Genomic DNA, 24080 nt, shown 5'->3' on the forward strand with positions numbered 1-24080 from the left:
TTACAAGTGAGTCTAGTAAGAGTCAAGCATTTGTAGCTAGAGGAAAATACAAGAATTATAATCAAGAAAGAACATATCAAAATCAAAGACCTAATCAAGGGAATCAATATAGAAATTATCAAAGACAATGGTCTCAACAAAGAGATAATCAAAATAGGCAAAATTATCAAAGGCCACAAAATGAAGGAAGAAATTACAATAATAATCTCAAAGGAGCAAATACTATCAAATGTTTTAAGTGTGGAAAAGAAGGGCATAAAAGTGATCAATGTTTTAAGAAATGGCAAAAAAGATTTAATCAAAGAAGGCAATCAAATTTTGTTCAAGAAGAGGGCGATCATCATATAATGATAGCTTCTTTGGCTGCTCAAGGTGATTCAAGTAATGCATGGTATATTGATTCAGGAGCTAGCCAACATCTAACTCACAACAAAAATATTTTTAGCTCTTTAGAAGCAACAAGAGGTGCAAAAATATTTCTTGGTGATGATAGTTCACATGACATAGAAGGAATAGGTACAATTTCAATGAAAGGTAATGATGGTAAAAATTTAGAGATAACTAATGTGAATTTTGTACCTAGGTTGGCTAAAAATCTTCTATCAGTGAGTCAAATAACTCAACATGGATATAAGGTGGAGTTTTATTTAGATAAGTGTTTAATCAAGAATATTAATGATGGATACAAAATAGTTGCTAGAGGAGTTGAGAATGATGGATTATATAAATTTCAAGCTAGTATTGCTAAGAAGGCTTATATCACTACAAGATCATCCTTAAGTGAGTTATGGCATCAAAGGTATGGTCATTTAAATTATCAAAGTTTGGCTATGCTTTCAAAGATGAATATGGTTGATGGATTACCTTGGATAAAATTAAATACAAATGTGTGTGAAGGATGCATGGTTGGTAAACAACATAGAGACACTTTTGAGAGGTCTAGATGGAGAGCAAAGAAAAGTCTAGAACTTATCCATAGTGATTTGTGTGGTCCTATGAATCCAACATCAAAGGGAGGAGCTAGGTATATCTTGACATTTATTGATGATTTTTCAAGAAAAATTTGGGTTTATTTCTTGAAACAAAAGGATGAAGTGTTTAACAAATTTGAAATTTTTTAAGCTCTTGTGGAAAATGAAAGTGGAAATAAGATCAAGAGAATTAGAACTGACAATGGTGGAGAATATGTAAACAATAGGTTCAAATCATTTTGTGAGCATCATGGGATCAAAAGAGAGATGACTATTAGATATACTCCTCAACAAAATGGTATTGTTGAAAGGAAGAATAGGACTTTAGTGGAAATGGCACGTTGTATGCTACAATCTAAGAATCTTCCTTTGTTTTTATGGGCTGAAGCTATTAATATTGCATCTCATGTTTTGAATAGATCTCCCACAAATGTTTTGCAAAACATTACTCCTGAAGAAGCTTGGAGTGGAAGAAAACCTAATGTTAAGTATTTTAGAGTGTTTGGATGTGAAGCCTATGCCCATGTACCAGATGAGATTAGAGAAAAGAAATTTGACAAGAAAAGCATTAAGTGCACCTTTGTGGGGTATGATGACCAAAGGAAAGGATATAGGTTCTATGATCCTAGTATGGAAGATGTGTTTACAAGTAGGGATGTCAAGTTTAATGAGGGGTTTGATGATATGCCAATATCCACTCCTATTCCACATGTGGCCATTGAGAATCATAAAGATCCTAATGATTTTGAAACTGGTGAAAGTTCTAAGGAACCCTTTGACATGGATGAAGAATCTAGTCCTTCCCCAAAGACCAAGAGTATTCAAGAAATTTATCAAAGGACTCATCAAATTAATTATGCTTTAATGACCACCATAATGAAAACTAATGATCCTCAAACATATGAAGAGGCCAAAGGAAAACATGAATGGGAAGAAGCTATGAAAAATGAGTATGATTCTTTGATAAAGAACAACACTTGGGAAATGGTAGAGTTACCAAAAGGTAAGAATGTGGTTAACAATAAGTGGGTTTATAAGACCAAGTTCAAGTCAGATGGGAGTATTGAAAAACATAAGGCAAGACTTGTAGCCAAAGGGTATTCACAAAAAGAAGGGATTGATTACACAGAAACTTTTGCCCCTGTAGCAAAGATTAGTACTGTTAGAGTTATTATAGCATTAGCAGCTCATTTTAAGTGGCCTTTACACCAAATGGATGTTAAAAATGCATTTTTGAATGGTCAAATTGATAAAGAGATTTATATGACTTAGCCACAAGGATTTCAAATACAAGGGAAAGAACATTTGGTTTGCAAATTAAGGAAGTCTTTATATGGTCTCAAACAGGCTCCAAGGGCTTGGTATGCTAAAATTGATGAATATTTTCAAATTCAAGGCTTCCATAATAGTCCTCATGATCCAAATTTGTATGTGAAGAAATTTGCTAGTGGTGATATCATAATCATTGTTCTTTATGTTGATGATCTTATTATCACAGGACATAGCATGGATAAAATTAGTAAGATAAAGTTAAGCTTGCAAAATACATTTGAGATGACAGATCTTGGTTTTCTACACTATTTTCTTGGTATACAAGTATGGCAAAAGGATGATGGATTTTATCTTTCTCAAACTAAGTATGCCCTAGACATATTGAAGAGGTTTGGAATGACAGACTGTAAAAGTGTATCTACTCCAATTGCTTCGGGGTTGAAATTAAGCAAGGACATGGAAGGTGAAGATGTTGACCCTACCTTATATAGGCAATTGGTTGGTAGTCTTGTATATTTAACACACACTCGTCCTGATATTTCTTTTGCAGTTAGTGTGGTTTCCAGATTTTTGAGCTCACCTAAAGTCCCACATTGGATAGCTGCTAAAAGAATACTAAGATATGTGAAAGGGACTTTAACAATGGGCATCTATTATTCATTTCATGGAGATATTTCCCTTATTGTCTATTCAGATTCAGATTGGGCAGGAAGCATGGATGATCGTAAGTCCACTACAGGTTATGTTGTTTATCTTGGTGCAGGTCCCATTTCTTGGTGTAGTAAAAAGCAATCTACCATAGCTCTATCCACTACAGAAGCTGAATATACTGCGGCAAACGAAGTAGCAAAAGAAATCACTTGGCTACGAGCTATTCTATCAATTCTTAAGCAACATCATGCAGGGCCTTCTCTACTTCTTTGTGACAATCAAAGTGCCATATCATTGTCTAAGAATCCTGTGTTCCATGCTCGCACCAAACATATTGAAGTTTATCATCATTATATCAGGCATCTCCTCCAACAACATGTGATTCATCTTCAATATTGCAATACAGAGGACCAGATTGCTAATTTATTCCCCAAGGCTTTAAGTGAAGCCAAGTTTGTATCTCTTCGACATCTTTTGGGCTTAAGAGCAGTGACATAATTGTCTCATGGTTGTCATTCAGGGGGGATTCTTATGAATTCCAACCATTGTATTTAAGAGATAATAGATTGTAAATGGGTACCTAACAAGGCTTTAGGCCGGGACCCATCATATGTAGATTATGGGGGGATGTTTACATAGTAGATATTTAGTATAGCTATTGTAATTAATTTAGGGGGGATGTCAACATAAATTAATTACACCGCACAGTATGGTCGGCACCGACCAAGATGTTTCTAGAGGCGGCCATCCTTCCAACTGCCAACTACTCTCATTAAAAACATTACCAAACTCTTCTCTAGAATGCTCTGTACATTCAGCTATAAATAGACTGGCTGGACCTGGAGTTTTTCAGCGCTCAAGTTTGGATTGATATGTTGTGGCTCATTTCCTGAGTTTTTCTGTTGTGTTAATCTCTCTGTTTTTGTTCATTTTCAACATGTTCGTTCTGTCCACAATTATGAATATGCAATTTTCAAACAACCAATATGATGAAGAACCTATAATGAGTCAAATCCAACAACATGAGTACATATCGAGGCTATAAAACCAAACGTGTGCTTCACCTCTTGTGTGGCGCAAAACTAAAGAAAACACACCAAAACAAAAGAATATTTTATGTAACATTGACTGCCTCAAACTAGGATGCTCCTACATTACCATGGGTGTTATGCTTTTAGTTGACCAAATTCTAATAAGTCTCCTTCCTTGGAGCTGGCAACTTTTCATGGTCATGGTCAACAATCTAGAACGCGATGCATTAAATGGCAACGCGAAACCAATTAAAGTCATATTTTAAAGTATGTATTTAAAACTCAAGTCCAATAAATGGCAAGAAACCCCAACGAAACCCAAACGAAACATCTAAAAGAAACCAACGACAAGATTCGTAGGTAATATAAAATGCCTCAATATCACAGAATATTTGATTCAAACGGTTAACTTAAAGGACAGATTTCATACCAAGTAATCAACCGGTATTCCGTCTTTCCCCATTCTTTCTTTCTTTCTATATGCAATGCATTTCCGGCCAATTTCTTGTCCACAACATTTCATCAGAATTGGGGTTTGGGGCCAATGCGCAGAGAGAGGGCGGTGGGCATTCCTCCTGCAATTTCTGCCCGAAACTCCTCCGCGAAATTGAGTGTGCACACAGGAATTTCGAACTCTCTGCCTCCAATTTTGGTGCAGAGAGGAAGTTTTTCGGCTCGAATAAAACCCAAAACATTTCAAGACTTGTGTTCCTTTGTTAGTGAAATCTTTTGGTTTGAAAATTGGTGCGGGCGGGCCAATTTACAGAAAACCCATTTGATTTTGAGCAACTTCGAGGTTCTGAGGATTTCAGGGTTTTGCAGAATTTGATTGCTGAGAAGCGTTGCCTTTCGACGTTGAGTCGTTTGAAATTGGTGAAGGCATAAATTGTCATTCTTCACACATGACTAGTGCAACGACTAGCACGGATGACGACATTTTGATTCGGGAGGTATGGGAATGTAATCTTGCAGAAGAAATGATGTTAATAAGAGGAATCGTAGATGCTTATCCGTACATAGCCATGGACACAGAATTCCCCGGGGTTGTATTAAGGCTTGATGACGCTCTCAAGAACCATCCAGAATACAAGTACGCTGAGATGAGAGACAATGTGAATCTTCTGAAATTAATCCAACTGGGTCTCACATTTTCTGACGAGAATGGCAACTTGCCCAAATGTGGGACCGATCAGCAATGCGTGTGGCAGTTCAATTTCAAGGAATTCAATGTGGATTCTGATTTGCATAGCATTAGTTCTATCGAGCTGCTCAAGGAGAGTGGTATTGATTTTGAGAGGAATAAGCGTGATGGTGTTGATTCCAATTCTTTTGTGGATCTTTTCATGTCGTCCGGGATGGTGCTAAATGCGAGAGTGCGCTGGATTACCTTTCACGGGGGATTCGATTTTGGGTATCTGATCAAATTGCTAATTAAGCAGAGTCTTCCGGAATATGAAGCTGATTTTTTAAACCTATTTAGGATCTATTTCCCTGTTTCGTATGATGTCAAGTATTTGATAAGATTTTCCAAGAAGCTCCTCCATGGTGGATTGAACACGCTGGCACGGTTAATGAAAGTGACACGGGTTGGACCTAGCCATCAAGCTGGCTCTGACAGCTTGCTTACTTCACGTGTTTTTTGGGAGCTGAAAGAGAGCTACATCACTGTAGATATTCAGCCTTATTCTGGTATTTTGTATGGTTTGGGTAGTGAGAATGGGAACCCCTAGTAGTTGTAGTTGATTGACTCTCTCTGTACTCATCAGGCGGCCTTTGGTATACAATCTTCTTTTATAGGCCTCTGCTATACAATCTTCTTTGGAAACCCCAAGTAGTTGATTGACTCTCTTTTGTGTACTCATCAGCCGGCCTTTGGTATACAATTTTCTTATATTTTTTCATAAATATCAAAATATATCAATTCTTTATATTGATTTTCTCTGAAACAGAGTGGTCTATTTTCTTGCCATTTTAAATACATCCTTGGTTTAGTATCTGTAGTTGCACTGCAAAGTATTGTGTATTTTAAAAGATGAGAGAATCTCTGCATATCTATAAAGGTTAATTAAATGCTTTTGTTGCTTTTAAAGAAATAAGGCTTCTACAATCTTAAGATACTGTGAAAACTATTTGTAGAAAAACCTTACTGGATCTTTAGTTTCTCCCTGTAGTTATTTATCTTGGATATGAATGCAGAGTGCATAATGCAGGTTAAAGAGGAAAAGATCAATTAAAAGATAGTATTATTGGAATTGTACAGTACTTTGGTTATTGATGTTTATATTATTAAATGTTTAGAAACTGTGTACGCATGGCTGCTTCTTTTATGCACATGACTATTGTTCTACCTGGACCTAGCCAATTTTCTAGTGGCCTGCCTAATTCATCTAGTTCTTGGACATTGCTGTAGAGCTTCAAATTGGAACTAGTTCTTAGTCTGCTTCAAATTGACCCTTGTGTATTTTGGTAAAGGATTTGGTGTTACACAGTTTTTGTTTTTTTCTCTCCTCGATCAATATTGGTCTATCAGTGAAATATCCCAATTCTTTTTCTCCAGTTGCTATGGAAACAGACTAGTCTTCTGTGGAACTCAGTGGGTTGTTTTCTTTTCTTCTGGAGTGTGTCGCTGGGCGGGTTTATGTTGTAGAATTATGTGGTACAATATTTCTTTGTTTTCTTTAATATTTTTTAATATTTTAATAATTAACTTTTTGATCTTTTAATTAATTACGCCAAAGGCATTTACTACCTGACATGGAGAACCTTAGTTTTTGAAATCAACGGTCAACAATCTATGAGAAGAGTGGACGACGATTGTAATGTTGTTAGCCGTTGGATTTTGGGGTTTTGTTTTCCTATGTTCCCCGCATAATTCTGACAACACCTCCAGTGTTATGCATTGCTTCATAAACCAGAGATTAACGCTACCTGAGGAAAATGAAAATGATATAAATGGGATAAAGTCAATCTTCCATGGCATTCTACGCATTCACATCAGTGACTAGGAAATGATACCTGGTTTCTGGGAAAAGCAATATTCAAGGACTCGCATGTGATGGGGAAATCAGATCGCAAAGCTTTCTTAATTTATATTTAATCTTTTATTACTTAATTTGTAAATGATGCAAAACGCTGTTGATGAAAATGTTATTATCGTGGTTAATTTTTAATTGTTAACTTTTCCCGACTAAATCTTGCCGATTTGGTGGATCAAGGTTTTTGTCTTTCTGTTTTTTCGTTTATTTTCCTCTGTAATAATCAGGAATTCTGTATTATTAGTGGATTGTTGGTACATATTACATGATTCAATGGAAATGGGGAAAAGCTTAAAATAGAATTCTTTGGTAGAATTTGAAGGGCAGATTTTTTTTTTAATAGTTGTGGAGGCAGAATGTGTATAGGCTGTCAATAATTCATTCAAGTAAGGCAATTGTCCAAAGATCAACATGTCAAAGAAACTTAAACAAAGATCAACATGTCAAAGTTTCAACTATGGCCTTAGAAACATAAAAATGACAACATGATCTAAACCATCTCAACCAGAGAGATTACATCCTCCATTTAAACATATCATAACATGTTAAATGAAAACATAATCTACACCTTTATCAAAGACTTTGTCGAGCCCTCAAGATGTCAACGTCTCCAATCACATGAAGATTAACATCTCCAAATAGTACTTCAACAAATGTGAAAAGATCCTTCTGCAACATCATAATCTCACACCTTCAACATTTGCAAAACCAACGAAGATTATTCTCTACATCACTACCAATGACTCGCACTAAATTATGGTGCTGAGTTACACATGGCATCTACGTCACTGCCAACAACTCCAATTGTATGGTGGTGCCTAGTCACACATGGCACCGTAATAAACATCTTCCACACGAAGATTGAATTACTCTAACTAGTCATCATCAAATGGTCGATTAGCCAAAGAAGCACTACTGACAGCTTCATCATCACTCTGAGAAGACTCAAGATTGGAAGAACCCTTCATTTTCTTCTTCTTCTTCTCATTACAATTCTTTTGGATATGATCAGTTTGCCTATAGTTCGAACACTTCACTTTGGACTTCATTCTCGGAATATCACATTGAGATGATATATCTCCATATGCTTAAGAGCATATTGTGTTCCATAACAAATTCTTCATTGATAAGAGAGAGTGTTAAGATTATAGCTACAGTCAGATTGATTTAATCTTAAGATCAATGTTGATACACACACACACACACACACTACATATATATAATATTATAAATATATACTATATTATATATATTATATTATAAATTATATTATATATATAATAAATTATATATAATACATATGTTATGTTGTGATTTATATTGTTAATATATATTATCTAATAATGATTGTATGATTTTTGTTTATGGATTTGATTGTGTTTAAAAAATCAAATCAAATTCAAAAGCAAAAATCATATGTCTAATGGATTGTGGAAATCTAATAAGATTGATTAATAATGATTAATCATAGAGACATGCCTATTCATGATACATGTCTCCTACTCTTGTATTTTTAAGAGATTGTGATATGCATTTGGAACATATCTCTAACAATGACAATATTATTACATTTATAGAAACTGATCCATGTAACTTAACAAAAAAATTGTTTGGACAATGGGTCCTTCTGTCTTCGCTTCAACTCCTAACAAAGTTGCATAATTCCTAATAGGGTTGTAATCTCCTAAAAGGGATTCAAAATCTCCTAATAACAACTGATACGTACTGAATGTATTTCATTGACTCCTAACAAGGTCCATTCTTTCACAAGGAACTTTTATATTAGTACAACATCTTGTGGGCATCATTCTAGTCGGGGTTTTCCCTTAGAGAAAGGGTTTCCCTAGTTAAGAAATATGGTGATATAGTGTATGATTATCTTTATATGCTTGTTGCACTTATTGTTTACATGTTTAAGAATTAATAAATATATTGAGAGATAGATTAGATTTCTAGCTCTTGCTCTCTCATCCTGGTGATGAATCACATAGTGTGATTTGAAACATTGATGGTAAAAAATTCAAAACAATCTAATCTAGAAGAAATTTCCAATAATATTGAGAGTTTTTTTAATCGGATAATTGATGTTCTCTTGGTGGACTTTACTTTCTAACAACATGATACTTTGTTAGATAGTTTGTGTTTATCTATATGCTTTCATATTCTACATACATGTATACTAAGGTAGTTGTAATTACAAATAAGAAGAAACTCCACCTCTATTATTCTTTGATGGATGCCCAAGATTTCTTTTGAAGCTCCCATTTGAGACAAGCTCGAAGGATGTTAGTGGAGGTTATGGAATTTCATGTTTACAATTGCTAATATGATCTATTGAAAAAATTCTCTAGCCTTTTTTACATGTCCATTTTTTGCACAATTATGAATACGCAATTGGTGAATAACCAATATGAAGAAGAACCTATCATGAGTCAAACCCAACAATATGGGTACATATTGAGGCCGCAAAACCAAAGGTAAGCTTTGCCTCTTGTAATAGTGCAAAAGTAAAGAAAACACACCAAAACAAAACAAAACAAAATTGTGATGTTGACTGCCTCATACCAGGATGCTCCTACATTACCATGGGTGTTATGCTCTTATTTGGCCAAATTCTAATAAGTCTCCTTGCTTGGAGTTGACAACTTTTCATGCCCATGCTTAACAATCTAGAAAAAGTATAGAAAGGCTCCTTTACTATTTGGGGCCTATTGATGACAATATTGTCCCTAAATGGTTTCTCAATTCGATTTTGTGGAAAAACATTTATCAACATTTTGTATCACACTTCATGACCCATTATCAAAATTCAAGAGAACACGAAAAGAAGAGATGATGGATCACAGAGTGTGATCTGAAACGTTGATGCTAAAAATTATACACACAATCGAATCCAAAAACAAATTACATGTAAAAATGGATTGTGGAAACCTGATAGAATTCTTTAAGAAGAAATGTGAATATAATTTATCATCCATTCTAACTTTTAGTGTGAATGTTATGATCATGCCCTGTCTCCTTTTAATATTGCTCTTACCACTTAATAAATTTTGTATGTATTTTATTAATCGAACTTTCCTTTATAGATTTCCATCTCTTATTTATTTTTTATCTTACCTAAAACACTAGATTAGTGTCTTTCTACCACTCCTTTTTTCCAAATCATTTATAACCTTAATCAATAAGAAATTATATATATATAAACTCAATAAAAACGTGAAACCAATTAAAGTCATATTTCAAATGTAGGAGAGAAAAAAATACAAAAAGAAAATAGGTTACAGAAAAGTCGGATACGGTGCCAAAAAGGCGAAAAACTGAAATCCAATTAGCCAAGGGTCATAAAACTCGAACGAGACACATATAAAAGAAGCCAACAAGATTTAAAATGCCTCAGTATCAGAGAATCTTTGGTTCAAACGGTCAACTTAAAATCATCATTCTGGGTAATACCCTTCTCCCAGGGTTCAACTGCTTATTCCATCTTTCTATATGTAATGCAGAGAGGGCGGTGGACATTCCTGCAATTTCTGTCCGAAACTCCTCCACGAAATACATATTTTTCCGCCCCATCCATTGAATTCTCTGCCTCCAATTTTGGTGCAGACAGAAAGTTTTTCCGCTCGAATAAAACCCAGAAATTTCAAGACTTCTTTCCATTGTTAGTTAAATCTTTTGGTTTGAAAATTGGTGCGGGCCAATTTACAGAAAACCCACTTGATTTTGAGCAACTTCGAGGTTCTGAGGATTTCAGGGTTTTGCAGAATTTGGTTGCTGAGAAGCGTTGCCTTTTTACGTTGAGTCATTTGAGATTGGTGAAGGCATGAATACCAGGGTGACTCATTTTTCACACCTGACTACTGCAACGACTAGCACGGATGACGACATTTTAATCCGGGAGGTATGGGAATGTAATCTTGCAGAAGAAATGACGTTAATAAGTGGAATCGTAGATGATTATCCGTACATAGCCATGGACACAGAATTCCCCGGGGTTGTATTAAGGCTTGATGACGCTCTCAGGAACCATCCAGAATACAAGTACGCTGAGATGAGAGACAATGTGAATCTTCTGAAATTAATCCAACTGGGTTTCACATTTTCTGACGAGAATGGCAACTTGCCCAAATGTGGGACCGATCAGCAATGCGTGTGGCAGTTCAATTTCAAGGAATTCAATGTGGATTCTGATTTGCATATCACTGGTTCTATCGAGCTGCTCAAGGCGAGTGGTATTGAATTTGAGAGGAATAAGCGTGATGGTGTTGATTCCAATTCTTTTGTGGATCTTTTCATGTCGTCCGGGGTGGTGCTAAATGCGAGAGTGCGCTGGATTACCTTTCACGGGGGATCCGATTTTGGGTATCTGATCAAATTGCTAATGAAGCAAAGTCTTCCGGAGTATGAAGCTCAGTTTTTAGACCTATTTAGGATCTATTTCCCTGTATCGTATGATATCAAGTATTTGATAAGATTTTCCACGAAGCACCTCCATGGTGGATTGAGCACGCTCGCACGGTTAATGAACGTGACAAGGGTTGGACCTAGCCATCAAGCTGGCTCTGACAGCTTGCTTACTTCACGTGTTTTTTGGGAGCTGAAAGAGAGCTACATCACTGTAGATATTCAGCCTTATTCTGGTATTTTGTACGGTTTGGGTATTGAGAATGGGAACCCCTAGTAGTTGTAGTTGATTGACTCTCTCTGTACTCATCAGGCGGCCTTTGGTATACAATCTTCTTTGATGGGCCTCTGCTATACAATCTTCTTTGGAAACCCCAAGTAGTTGATTGACTCTCTTTTGTGTACTCATCAGCCGGCCTTTGGTATACAATTTTCTTATATTTTTTCATAAATATCAAAATATATCAATTCTTTATATTGATTTTCTCTGAAACAGAGTGGTCTATTTTCTTGCCATTTTAAATACATCCTTGGTTTAGTATCTGTAGTTGCACTGTAAAGTATTGTGTAATTTAAAAGATGAGAGAATCTCTGCATATCTATAAAGGTTAATTAAATGCTTTTGCTGCTTTTAAAGAAATAAGGCTTCTACAATCTTAAGATACTGTGAAAACTATTTGTAGAAAAACCTTACTGGATCTTTAGTTTCTCCCTGTAGTTATTTATCTTGGATATGAATGCAGAGTGCATAATGCAGGTTAAAGAGGAAAAGATCAATTAAAAGATAGTATTATTGGAATTGTACAGTACTTTGGTTATTGATGTTTATATTATTAAATGTTTAGAAACTGTGTACGCATGGCTGCTTCTTTTATGCACATGACTATTGTTCTACCTGGACCTAGCCATTTTTATAGTGGCCTGCCTAATTCATGTAGAGCTTCAAATTGGAACTAGTTCTTAGTCTGCTTCAAATTGACCCTTGTGTATTTTGGTAAAGAATTTGGTGTTACACAGTTTTTGTTTTTTTTTCTCTCCTCGATCAATATTGGTCTCTCGGTGAAATATCCCAATTCTTTTTCTCCAATTGCTATGGAAACAGACTAGTCTTCTGTGGAACTAAGTGGGTTATTTTCTTTTCTCCTGGAGTGTGTCGTTGGGCGGGTTTATGTCGTAGAATTATGTGGTACTAAATTTCCTTGTTTTCTTTAATATTTTCTTATTTAACTAATTACGCCGAAGGCGTTTACTATCTCAGATGGAGAACCTTAGTTTTTAAAATCAACGGTCAACAATCTATGACAAGAGTGGACGACCATTGTAATGTTGTTAGCCGTTGGATTTTGGGGTTTGTTTTCCGATTTGCCCCATTTGAATTCTTTCGTGGCTACTTAGCCGGGCCTCGTGTTATGCTTTGCTTCATAAACCAGAGTTTTAACGCTCCAGGAAAATGATAAAAATTCATAGCAGTCAGTGAAAAGAGAGTGGAACCCTTTCCCAACAAAATGCAAAATGCAAAATGACAGACTTCCGTTAAATGGGATAAAGTCAATCTCTCATGGCGTTCTACTTATTCACATCAGATCGCTCCTAGCCTCCGTGTCCCGCAGTAGTCTGTCATCCATAGTTGATACTGAAGATTTACAGGCAGGGCGCTTGTTGATATATATGCTAGGAGACATTAACCAAATGCAGTTATCAGGTTTAAAAGCAAACTCCATGACCATGCCAAAACGAAAGTTTTAGAACAGAATATAGAGATCCGTGAAGAAAGAATGGACTCGGTTAATATCCATTCAAAACATGGAAGCATGCCTGTGAACTGTTTCACAAAATGCCCATAAAAAGTGTATTATCATGGAACACTATGATTGTAGGATATGCACAAATAGCCTTAGGATAGATTGATGGGTGTTTGTTAAATTCTTGCTTTATGATATCATGGAGGTGTCGATGACATTGGATTATTTTTTAATAGGATGTCTATTCTTTTTCTGGCACAAAATGTGGGATGAGAACAAGACGAGGTAAAAGACGGAAATATGTGTGGAAAATATAAAGATGCTTGGCTATCAAGAAATTCGAAAGAATGGTTTATAATCAATTAGTGATTAGAAATGTCAAAGAAGAACGATAGTTGAATAATATATCACTCTGAAACATCTTAGATTCAACATTCGAAGACAAGCAGCATACAGTCCCTCAACTAAATTAAATCCTCCAAAGCATCGCACTTGTTCCAGACCTTTCCCAGATCGCACAACATGAATTCTAAAGGTAGCTTTGAGTGTGAGTCTTGGTTTCATGCAGGTCCGCATTATAAAGTTTATTTAAATTCAAGTGATCGGTTTGAGGTGGTTGTCCCTTGGACTCCATTGTGATTAGTTCAGAAATCAACTTTTGAATATTCTAACTTCATTCAAGGCAGATAACATTATGATTCTTCCTGAGATATAAGCACTGGAACTTTCATTAAATGATGAGGGTAAACATGAAAGAGGACTTTTTTTTTTTTTTGGGAAAACACAGGAAATCAATGGAAAAGTTATAACAAACCAATCTTATCTGACATTGAGAAAATACACGAAATCAACAGAAAAGCTATAACAAACCAATCTTATCTGATTTTATGAGCATCAATACATGCTATTGTAAGAAGTGATAAATGATTATAGTATGTAAAAGTATATAATATTAAATGACTATTTCTTTTAAAGAATAGCATAGTAATATTGGATGATTTCTTTTTAAATAAAAAATTATTAAATAATATTAAATGACAATTTTATGAGTAATTTAAGAACTTTTGCAAGTAGCAAGTAAAAAATAATTAATAATTAGTAAATGTTTGTTATTTACATATTTTTATGTTAATGTTAGGGTACTCTTGAAAAAAAAATTATATTACAAATTGATGTGATCATATATTTGCCCACTATTACTAGCTATAACTTTCTTTTAAATCATAAATAGTTAATTATAATGAAATTATAAATAAGTGAAAGATACATTATTATTTGATTAATATATCTATAATTAATTTGTAAAATTTTAAAAATAATTTAATATAGATCTAATTTTATTATTGTTATTTAAATTATTTATCAGTAAGGCACATAAGGTACATATGAATGACATGTATATGTGCAAATTTCACTATGTTTATATAGACATCCTCATTTTTCAAACCCATCCCCAAAATTGGCAAAAGTTTTTGTCATCTTAGAAACCCATCCTAGATTGTCTCCTATTATCCCCATCCAAAAATCTTGCAATAACATAGAAAAAGATGGATAAACTCATACATCATCTGAGACATTAGCGTCAAGGAATCATATTGATTATAGTGAGGTAGAAAATTTGAATCATTTTTTTGTCGCTTGGGGCACTCCCAGAAGATTGGCTAGTAGGCACTCTAAGGATAAAAAGCATAAAATAAGATATACAAGAAGGCTCTAGATTTTTTATTCCCCTTGAAAGGAAAACAACATACTCTCCTATCACTTTGCTTTACCTCAAACACACAAAACACTCATTACCCAAGTTTCTAATGAATCTAAATTCCTAGGAAAACTTAATAAAGATAGAATGTTTAGTTTGAGATATCAAAGTGACATGTTATACCAGCCCAATTTTTCAAACTTCAAATTTGCAAACTTTTCTTAAACCAAATTGGAGTCAAGGTCCTTTTCTTATGTATTAAATATTTACATTTGACTCTAAGTCTCTGGACATGTCGAACTCCTTGAACACTTTGATTCTTTGAATCTGTTGAATGAGTTCAACGTATTCAATGAGTTCATATAGTTTAAATGGTTCATTTGGTTCAATGTGCGTGCAAATGAAAAGATAGTTGTCATTAGTGGAGGAAAATGATTTTGGGAAATTTTGTAATTTTGAACTCTACGTTCAATGAGTAAATAAATTCAATCTATATACAAATGCTAGTTCAAAATTATGACCAAATCAAATACGATTTAATTTATTGACATGAAAATGTTCTCTGTTAGGTTTTGTACGACTTTCGATTGAATACTTGTTATTTTTTCGCCTGTCATACCACATTTACTGCAGGACTTGTTTTCGTTTATAATGGCCTCGGCCTTATTCGACCCAATAGTTGATGTTGGTGCTGGAGTTGTTGTTGTTGGGGAGAATGGCTCCACTAAACAAACCCCTGCACAAGTTCACACCCAAGTTGTTCCACAAGGTAGTTCCTCTCTTGGTATTTCTTTGAATGTCCATGCACTTGGCTAGAACATCAAACCTTGATTGGGTATTTTGTGGGTCACACCCCTATATTGGGAATGGGTTTCCAAGGTTTGGACACCTCAGGTTGTCTGCCTTGAATGCATTCAAAGCCTTACCAAAGGTTTTTTCCAATTTTTTTTGGCAATCCTAGCCAATTTGAGCATGTCTTTATTTAAGGCCTCTAGACTGTCAGGTCCTCTCTTCTAGTTTTTTAGGGTTAGTCATGCAATTTTGTTGTTTCTAATGACCTCAAGCTTAAGGTGCTTGTATGGGTGGAGTTCCCTAGGCTTCCTATCCTATGTTGGTCCTTTTTGCAAGCCATTGTACAAATTGTCGACAAGGTTGTTTGTGATGTGGGAGCATCCTAGGTGCAAGGGCAATCTTGCATCACCCAAAAATATTTTTTATTTTCAGCCATTTCTATTTTAATCAGGACTAGTAGACCCCAAATGTTGTAGTGGATGAAGACGATTTGAGAGTTACTCATAAATATAGAACCTAATGGAAAGTTTGAAGCTATGAAAAGGAAGTTACAATGGACATTTGATTAGATAGACTTTGATAAAACAAAATAATTTTTTATGTCAAGAAAGCTAAGCCAAGTTGAGCAAAAGAGCAAAATACTAAGGAGTGTCGAGTAATGCTAGTGTTAACCAAGCCACAGTTAGTGCCAAGAAAATCTAGTGTTGACCAAGCATTAGCATCATCCGAGCAAGTTCATTGATGTCAAGCCAGAAAGCTTTAAAAATGACCGAGTATTTAGTATTGACTAAGTGTCATAATTCAGTGATTGTCAAGTGACAATAAAAGATCAAATTCAAAGAAATCATAAGATCAAGTTGCCTCAGTTGATTTCTTGTGAGATGTAAAACGTGTTGAAGATTAGATTGATGAGTTGGATCATTAAATTCTAGGTGGTGATTAGGTAAAGACCTAAAAGAAGGATTCTAGAGAAGTTTCTAGAGCATGATCGAGAATATGTACAGATAAATTGAATCAAGTTGAATATGATCGTAAACCCTAAGATCTAAGGTGGATGTAGAAAAGGGTAAAGGACAATTTGCCTATTTAAGGTGAGTTTCAATGTGAAAGAAGTCATAGAGAGAACACACAAGTGAGTGGATGTGAAGCTAAAAGAGAAAAGCTTGCAGATGTGATGTTGTTGTTGATAAGTGATTTTGAGTAGAAGACTTAAGTGTTGATGAGAAGAGTGGACTAATTTCTTGAAGGGTGTTCAAGAATTTCAAGATTAGAGATGATAATGAAAGGCTTATCAATGAACTAGCATAAGGACCGAACATAGATCTGAACTAGAAAAATTGAATAGTAATCACATGGATCATAACCTATTGTTTTCTTTATTATCATTGTAAAAAGTTTGAATTGAAATTATTTTAACAGAGATTGACTTAACAGTCATTTGAAGAATTAATAGTTGGTGTAAATCCTTTAACTAGGTGACATTCTAAATGGAATGATCAAAGTCCTCATACAAGGCCACTACTAACAAGGTGATTAAATCCTCTAACCAGGTCACATTTAATAGTGTGTATTGTAACCTTTGACAGGGTTGGCTCCTAACAAAGCTCAATTTGAAACAGTGAAAAAGAGTGACATGTTGCTAGTGGTTTTTCCCAAATTGAGTTTCCACGTAAAATCCAAGTTTCAAACTGTGATCAATGTCTTATGAATGTTTTACATGTGACGATGTTTTCATTATGCAATGCAGGTTACGCTTATGATAGTTTTACGGTAGAGACTGAGCAACAACAAGATCAACAGAACAATTATGTGTTTAATGTTTAATTGTTCAAGTGGTACATATAGACCTTGAGTAATTGATTCACACCCTCCTGTACTCTAAATCTACTTTCTAAACTACTAGAGTTTTTACAAAATGTATAAGATTAAGTGGGTTAAACCATGCACACATGAAAAATAGTTCCTAATATTTTTAGAAAACATAACATAGTTGTTTTCCTGTACAACACAAAAGACAAAGTTATATTTAGTATCTTGTATATCCCTTTAGTAGGATGATAGTTAAGAGCCATATCTAGAACTTTTGTATTTTCTTTTAATTTTATGATGAGTATTTTTTTTTTTAATGAATTACTGAACTGACTACATCTTGAAATTTTGGTACCTATTAGTATGTTGAGCATAACTTGCATCAAAATAATTTAAAAAATGAATTTTATATATATATATATATATATATATATATATATATATATATATATATATATATATATATATATATATATATATATATATATTTATTTATTTATTTATTTTAAGTGTATAGAATCCATTTTAGAACAATAATATATAATTTATTTTGAATTTGGTTAAGTATATAAAAAGTTATTAAAAAAATGGTACATATATGTCTGTGAGGAATGTCAAAGCATTGGTAGAAGTAATTAAATTTTACACTATTAATATTGTCCAAAGATAGAAAATTTTATATGGTTACAAATATAAGAATACATGTAATATTATGGTAGTAGTTTTAGAGATACACACTTCGCCAATAGAAAATCTAATGAAAGAAAAGATGAGAATTCATCTTAGATGATGAAAAAATGTCTAAAGGAAAAACATTGGAGGGAAAATAGTCTCCCATGCCTTTGGGTCATTTCCCTATGCTATCACCAAGCCATAGCTTGATTAGGTTATGAAATGAAAAAGTTCATTCAAAACCCGATCGAATTTTGAAGAAGTAAATTTACTTCTTCAAAACCTGATCGGGGTTTTGAAGAACTAAAAGTGGGCTTTACTCTGAAGGCCATAACTTTCACATACGAAGTTTGATTGACTCTGCTCAAAATGCATTGGAAATATATTGAAGAGATCTACAGCATGATGTAGATAAATCAATCCTATGTCATCAAAATTGTATTTTCCATCAATTTGAATTAAGCATAATCTAAAATAGGTAGTCATTGTTTTACAAATGCATAATCAATAGCTAAACATGAATGCTAACATAGTGTTAATTCTCTCTCAAAAAAAAAAAACACACAATCACTCACTAACTAAAGAAATCCTAAGATATCTCTCTTACTTTTCCTAACCTATCGCATTCTTTAACTAACTCCTAACCTCTCTATGTTTATAACTTGTTACCCTCAAGTGTTGTCTCTCACTGAGTAATCCCTAAGCCCCCTCTCTCTCACTAACCCCTAAACTCTCTCTCTCTCTCTCTCTCTCTCTCTCTCTCTCTCTCTCTCTCTCTCTCTCTCTCTCTCAGCCTATCCCCTTGTAAGGAAACTTGGCAATAAAGAATATAACCGTTTCCACATAACCCATAATAGATCTAAAATAAATACGGAATTAAAATCCACATGCAAGAGAATAGACAACATACCCACAAAATTGTGACAGAAGATATACCCTGGGAAACCCTCATTGAGGGAAAAATCCAGCCTCCAAAAGCATCCATCATCATGTATTATTCAGCAAAAATACCATTGCCATACAACCGTGGAAGCCTTCATGGCCATAGCCACAACTGAGAAAACTATGTGAACAAGCATGAATCCACACATCCCATGCCATGCTTTCAACCTTCACAAATGCTCTCCTGGCTAACCTGTCAAGCCTTGTCCCGCTCGACTCTCGCCTTTCTCACTCTTTTTTTCTCTCTACAACAACTACCCTTGTGGCTGCTTATATAGTAGCAAGTCCCACAAAACCACCAAGTGGTATTACATAAACCATGTGCTAAAACCATTTGCTACCTAACCCACTGACCCCACATTTAATACTGGGCATTTAATTCTTTTCCCCAATATTAAATAATTACATAAAATATTATCACAATGTTACAATACAACTCATCAAGAATATTCCATGGGAATCTTTACATGTTGCACGTCCATCTAGGCACAACATTACATAATAAAAATAAAATAATAAAATAACAATATTATGCAATGTGTGCAACACCCATTATCTCAACAATCTCCCACTTGTTGTATACATTTCATAGGGTCAATCCGTAGCCACTCAAATGAACAAGGGAATAATCCCTCCCAGCACATCCACCATCATGGATCAAAATACACCAAGTGCTCCATCCTGGTACCCGCAACAAAAAATTAAAGTATCCAGCATCTCGAACATGAATGATCTCACCTCCTATTATGCCACTCCCAATCGACATACATAGAAGCCATCCAAAGAGAAAGCCACCCAACCTGTCACATTAGAAGATCATAAAATCCTGTACCAACTGAAATTCCAAGCACAAATAACCTGATCCAAAGGTAATCACATGTATCCGTAGTTGTCAAAATATCCATAGCTGAAATAGTACCCACAGCAAAGTGCCAAACCCATCCAACTATCCATACCTCAAAGGTATAACAAGTGAATCTTAAATCACTAACATATCCAATCTATAACCTTCAATCACAAGCCTCAAGAGCAATACCTGCCACATATATACCAAGAAGCTCCCACTGCAAAAGATAATGTCAAATCTATAACCAATCCACTCAACACATCTCAAAGAAGTGAATCCATGTAGTATCAAGGACATCCGCAACACATAAACTAATATCCTGCAAGAAAAAACTCTCATAACAAGTCTCCAATGCTCTCCCAAGTTCACCACAACCAACAAAGGAAAGAGATAAAGGAATAACCATGTCATCTCTCACATGACATACATGAGCACAAACTACTGATCACAATCTCCAACCAATCTCAAATCCAATGTAAGCAAAACTCAACATCCAGGAAGATAACCAAGACCAGAGAAACCATGCTAATCATAACTTGTATCATGTCCTTCTACACACACCTCTAGATGTAAATTGTGCAAGTATGATCTCCTCCATAAAACCCCAACAAGAAGCCTCAACAACACCCAAACCATACCATATAACTAATCATGGATGTAAGCCTCTCACAAGAAGATCAAACTCAATAAACCATTCCTAAACCAAGGAATAAACATTCCTAATCCAAGGAAAATGCCCAATATAAAATCATCTCCCAAAATCAACCAGCATAACAACATATTCACATGGAGATAACCAATGCTAAACCATCTCTCAAATGAACCCTCCAGAACTAACTCATGTACCATAGCTCAAGATCCATATCCATGAAAGACAAGCATAAATATAATGCAACTGAGAGAAAAAAATGGGCTATACCTCTCAAGTAGCAAACTGCCAAGTAGACCAAGAGTGGGAAATGAGAATGCTCATCAAGATACCCAAGTCTCCAACCAAGACTCATCTAAGAACAATCTCCTCTCAAGTCCATATCAGGTGACTGCCCTCGGACTTCCTGCTGAAACCATCAACCGTCCCAACAAATACTTCTCTAATCCAAGAGAAAATTAGCATCACCACCGTCACTAAGTATCCATGAGCACCTGTAACCAATCAATTCATGCCAACTCCAAATGCAAAATAGAAATATCATGAAGTATCCAGCTTATGATCAGTGTACTCAATACCAAGAAACTAAACCAAGATCAATGTCAAAGTTCCAACCATGGCCTCAGGAACATAAACATGACAACATGATCTTACCATCTCAACCAAAGAGATAGCATGCTCTATCTGAACATACCATAACATGTCACAACTCTAAACGCGTATCAAGAGTTTACCATGACATAATAATGAAACCATCCTTATACCAAGGATAACATGCCAAATAAAAGCATAAACCACACCTTTGCCAAGAACCCTGTGAGTCCTCAAGATGCAACCTTCTCCACACACCATGAAGAAAACCATCTCCACATACTAGGAAGAACCATCTCCATACACCATGAAGATAACCAAGAACTCCATGAGTCCTCAAGATCTAACCATCTTCAAACACCATGAAGATAACATGTGCACCATGCAAATGTCAAAGACGCTTTTGCAGCAACAGGATCTAAGACAAACCTCCAACATCTGCAAATACTCAATAAATATATCAATGCCAACAACTCCCACTCAATCGTGGTACCAAGCCACCTATGGCATCATAAAATCCATCTCCTACTTGAATATCCAAACCAAACCAGGAACTAATCCTGCACTGTCACCCCATCACTGTCACAAGCTCCCACTAAACTGTGTATCCAAGCTATCCATGACATCATGATGAAAAAATAACCATCCTCTAACCATGAGAATCAACCAAGGCATCAAATCATCAAAGAACTCAAAGTGCACATCATAAGCTCCTCAAAAAAAACCAAATAACCATGATCCTCAACCAAGAAGATATACCACCATAACCAAATCAGAAAATCCAAGCTAATGAACATCGAGGATGTACCTGTATAACCAATCATGTCATGCCAAAATCCATGGCACCATGATCACATCCATGAACCGAGCATCTGGCTCTCAATATGTCCAACCTGTCAGCATAATCAACCACAATCCTCTACCATGACTATACCTGGTAACAACATCTCATCCCTTCTACATGAAGATAAAATCATGTGACTTAGGGCATAGACAACCCAAATACAAGCCACCAATCTGAATATGCATCAATAATGAAAGATCAATTGGCAAAGACAACCCATAACCAAGCTATAAATGCAACTTGTAAGTATAGACCACTTACAACACTGCACAACTTGTAGACCCAACAAGTCATCATGCATATCCAAACCAAACACTGATAACCATATCATCATGAGACCAATCTGAAATATGAACTGAGTATACAATGACATCAAATCTTAAATTTCCAATGCCATAAACTCACAATGTTACCATAGTCAAAATATACCTATAAACTGTTCATATCAATATATCAACAAATAAATCATGCCAAACCTGCACCAAATTTGAACCAATGTGTAGAGCTCTCCAAGAGCTTTCTGTTGACTACTTGAAGTCCAAAATTTGACTCCATATGCCCAAGTTATGCCTTAATTCGTGCTCAAAATAAACAACATCTGACTTTAGGGCTCTTAAAACCTAACAAAATCTTAAAATCATAGAACCAAACCTACACCATCTTGTAGTGCTTTGAATTATCTTTCCAATGCCTATAAGAACTCTAAAATTCGATATTCTGAGAGAAAGTTATGGTCATTTTACTAAGACAGTCTTTTTACCATTTTCAGTACGATTTTTCATTTTTAATTTTTTTTTCAGTGACGAAAATTCTGACAGGATTAAATTTGACGGCCATCATGAGCTGAAACTAAAAAACTCTTTCATTTCCTCTGAACATGGCCAAACTAGGGCATATTATATATAAAATTTTATGGAAATGTCGACTCGTATCCAATGGTGAGGTCTGTTTTTACCCAGGAGGTCATTTCTACATGCTACCCCCCAAAACCATCATTTTAAATGAAACATCCGAAAAAATCTTTTTGTCCAACAATTTCACATGCCCAAATCTTTAACATCCCATCATAATAGCAAATCCAAAACCCTCATTTTTACAATAAATCATTCATATATCTTGCCCCTTTGTTTTATCCTCTCATGCATTCCCATGGATTCAATCTAGGGTTACAATAATAAAATCATAGCTCTGATACCACTTGTAAGGAAACTTGGCAATAAAGAATATAACCATTTCCACATAACCCATAATAGATCTAAAATAAATACAGAATTAAAATCCACATGCAAGAGAATAGACAACATACCCACAAAATTGTGATAGAAGATATACCCTGGGAAACCCTCATTGAGGGAAAAACCCAGCCTCCAAAAGCATCCATCATCATGTATTATTCAGCAAAAATACCATTGCCATACAACCATGGAAGCCTTCATGGCCATAGCCACAACCGAGCAAACTATGTGAACAAGCATGAATCCACACATCCCATGCCATGCTTTCAACCTTCACAAATGCTGTCCTGGCTAACCTGTCAAGCCTTGTCCCGCTCGACTCTTGCCTTTCTCACTCTTTTTTTCTCTCTACAACAACTACCCTTATGGCTGCTTATATAGTAGCAAGTCCCACAAAACCACCAAGTGGTATTACATAAACCATGTGCTAAAACCATGTGCTACCTAACCCGTTGATCCCACATTTAATACTGGGCATTTAATTCTTTTCCCCAATATTAAATAATTACATAAAATTTTATCACAATGTTACAATACAACTCATCAAGAATATTCCATGGGAATCTTTACATGTTGCACGTCCATCTAGGCACAACATTACATAATAAAAATAAAATAATAAAATAACAATATTATGCAATGTGTGCAACACCCATTATCTCAACACCCCTCTCCCTCTTCATATCCCCTACTCTCTCTCTCTCTCTCTCTCTCTCTCTCTCTCTCCATCGTATCCCCTAATCTCCCTCTCCTATGTCCCCCTCTCTCTCCACACACACACACACACACACACACACACAAAGCTCCCATTTCAAGGATTAGAGGTTAGGGAGTGAGAAGAGGGGTAGTTAGGGATTAGGGTTTAGAGAGAGAGAGAGAGAGAGAGGGAGAGAG

The 24080-nt window shown here is 35.3% G+C and overlaps 3 pseudogenes; all 3 read left to right on the plus strand.

Moving 5' to 3' along the window:
* The first annotated feature begins 2639 nt into the window (after positions 1-2639).
* Positions 2640-3392, plus strand: LOC149564474 (secreted RxLR effector protein 161 pseudogene; annotated as a pseudogene).
* Positions 3393-4827: 1435 nt separating this feature from the next.
* LOC149564475 (putative CCR4-associated factor 1 homolog 6 pseudogene) lies at positions 4828-5655 on the plus strand (annotated as a pseudogene).
* A 4995-nt stretch (positions 5656-10650) lies between these two features.
* Positions 10651-11641, plus strand: LOC149564476 (putative CCR4-associated factor 1 homolog 6 pseudogene; annotated as a pseudogene).
* The last annotated feature ends 12439 nt before the right edge of the window (positions 11642-24080 follow it).

This window comes from Cupressus sempervirens, chromosome 3 (genome assembly GCF_028749045.1).
Source record: "Cupressus sempervirens isolate cs-2001-9-10 chromosome 3, ASM2874904v1, whole genome shotgun sequence".
Lineage (NCBI taxonomy): Eukaryota > Viridiplantae > Streptophyta > Pinopsida > Cupressales > Cupressaceae > Cupressus > Cupressus sempervirens.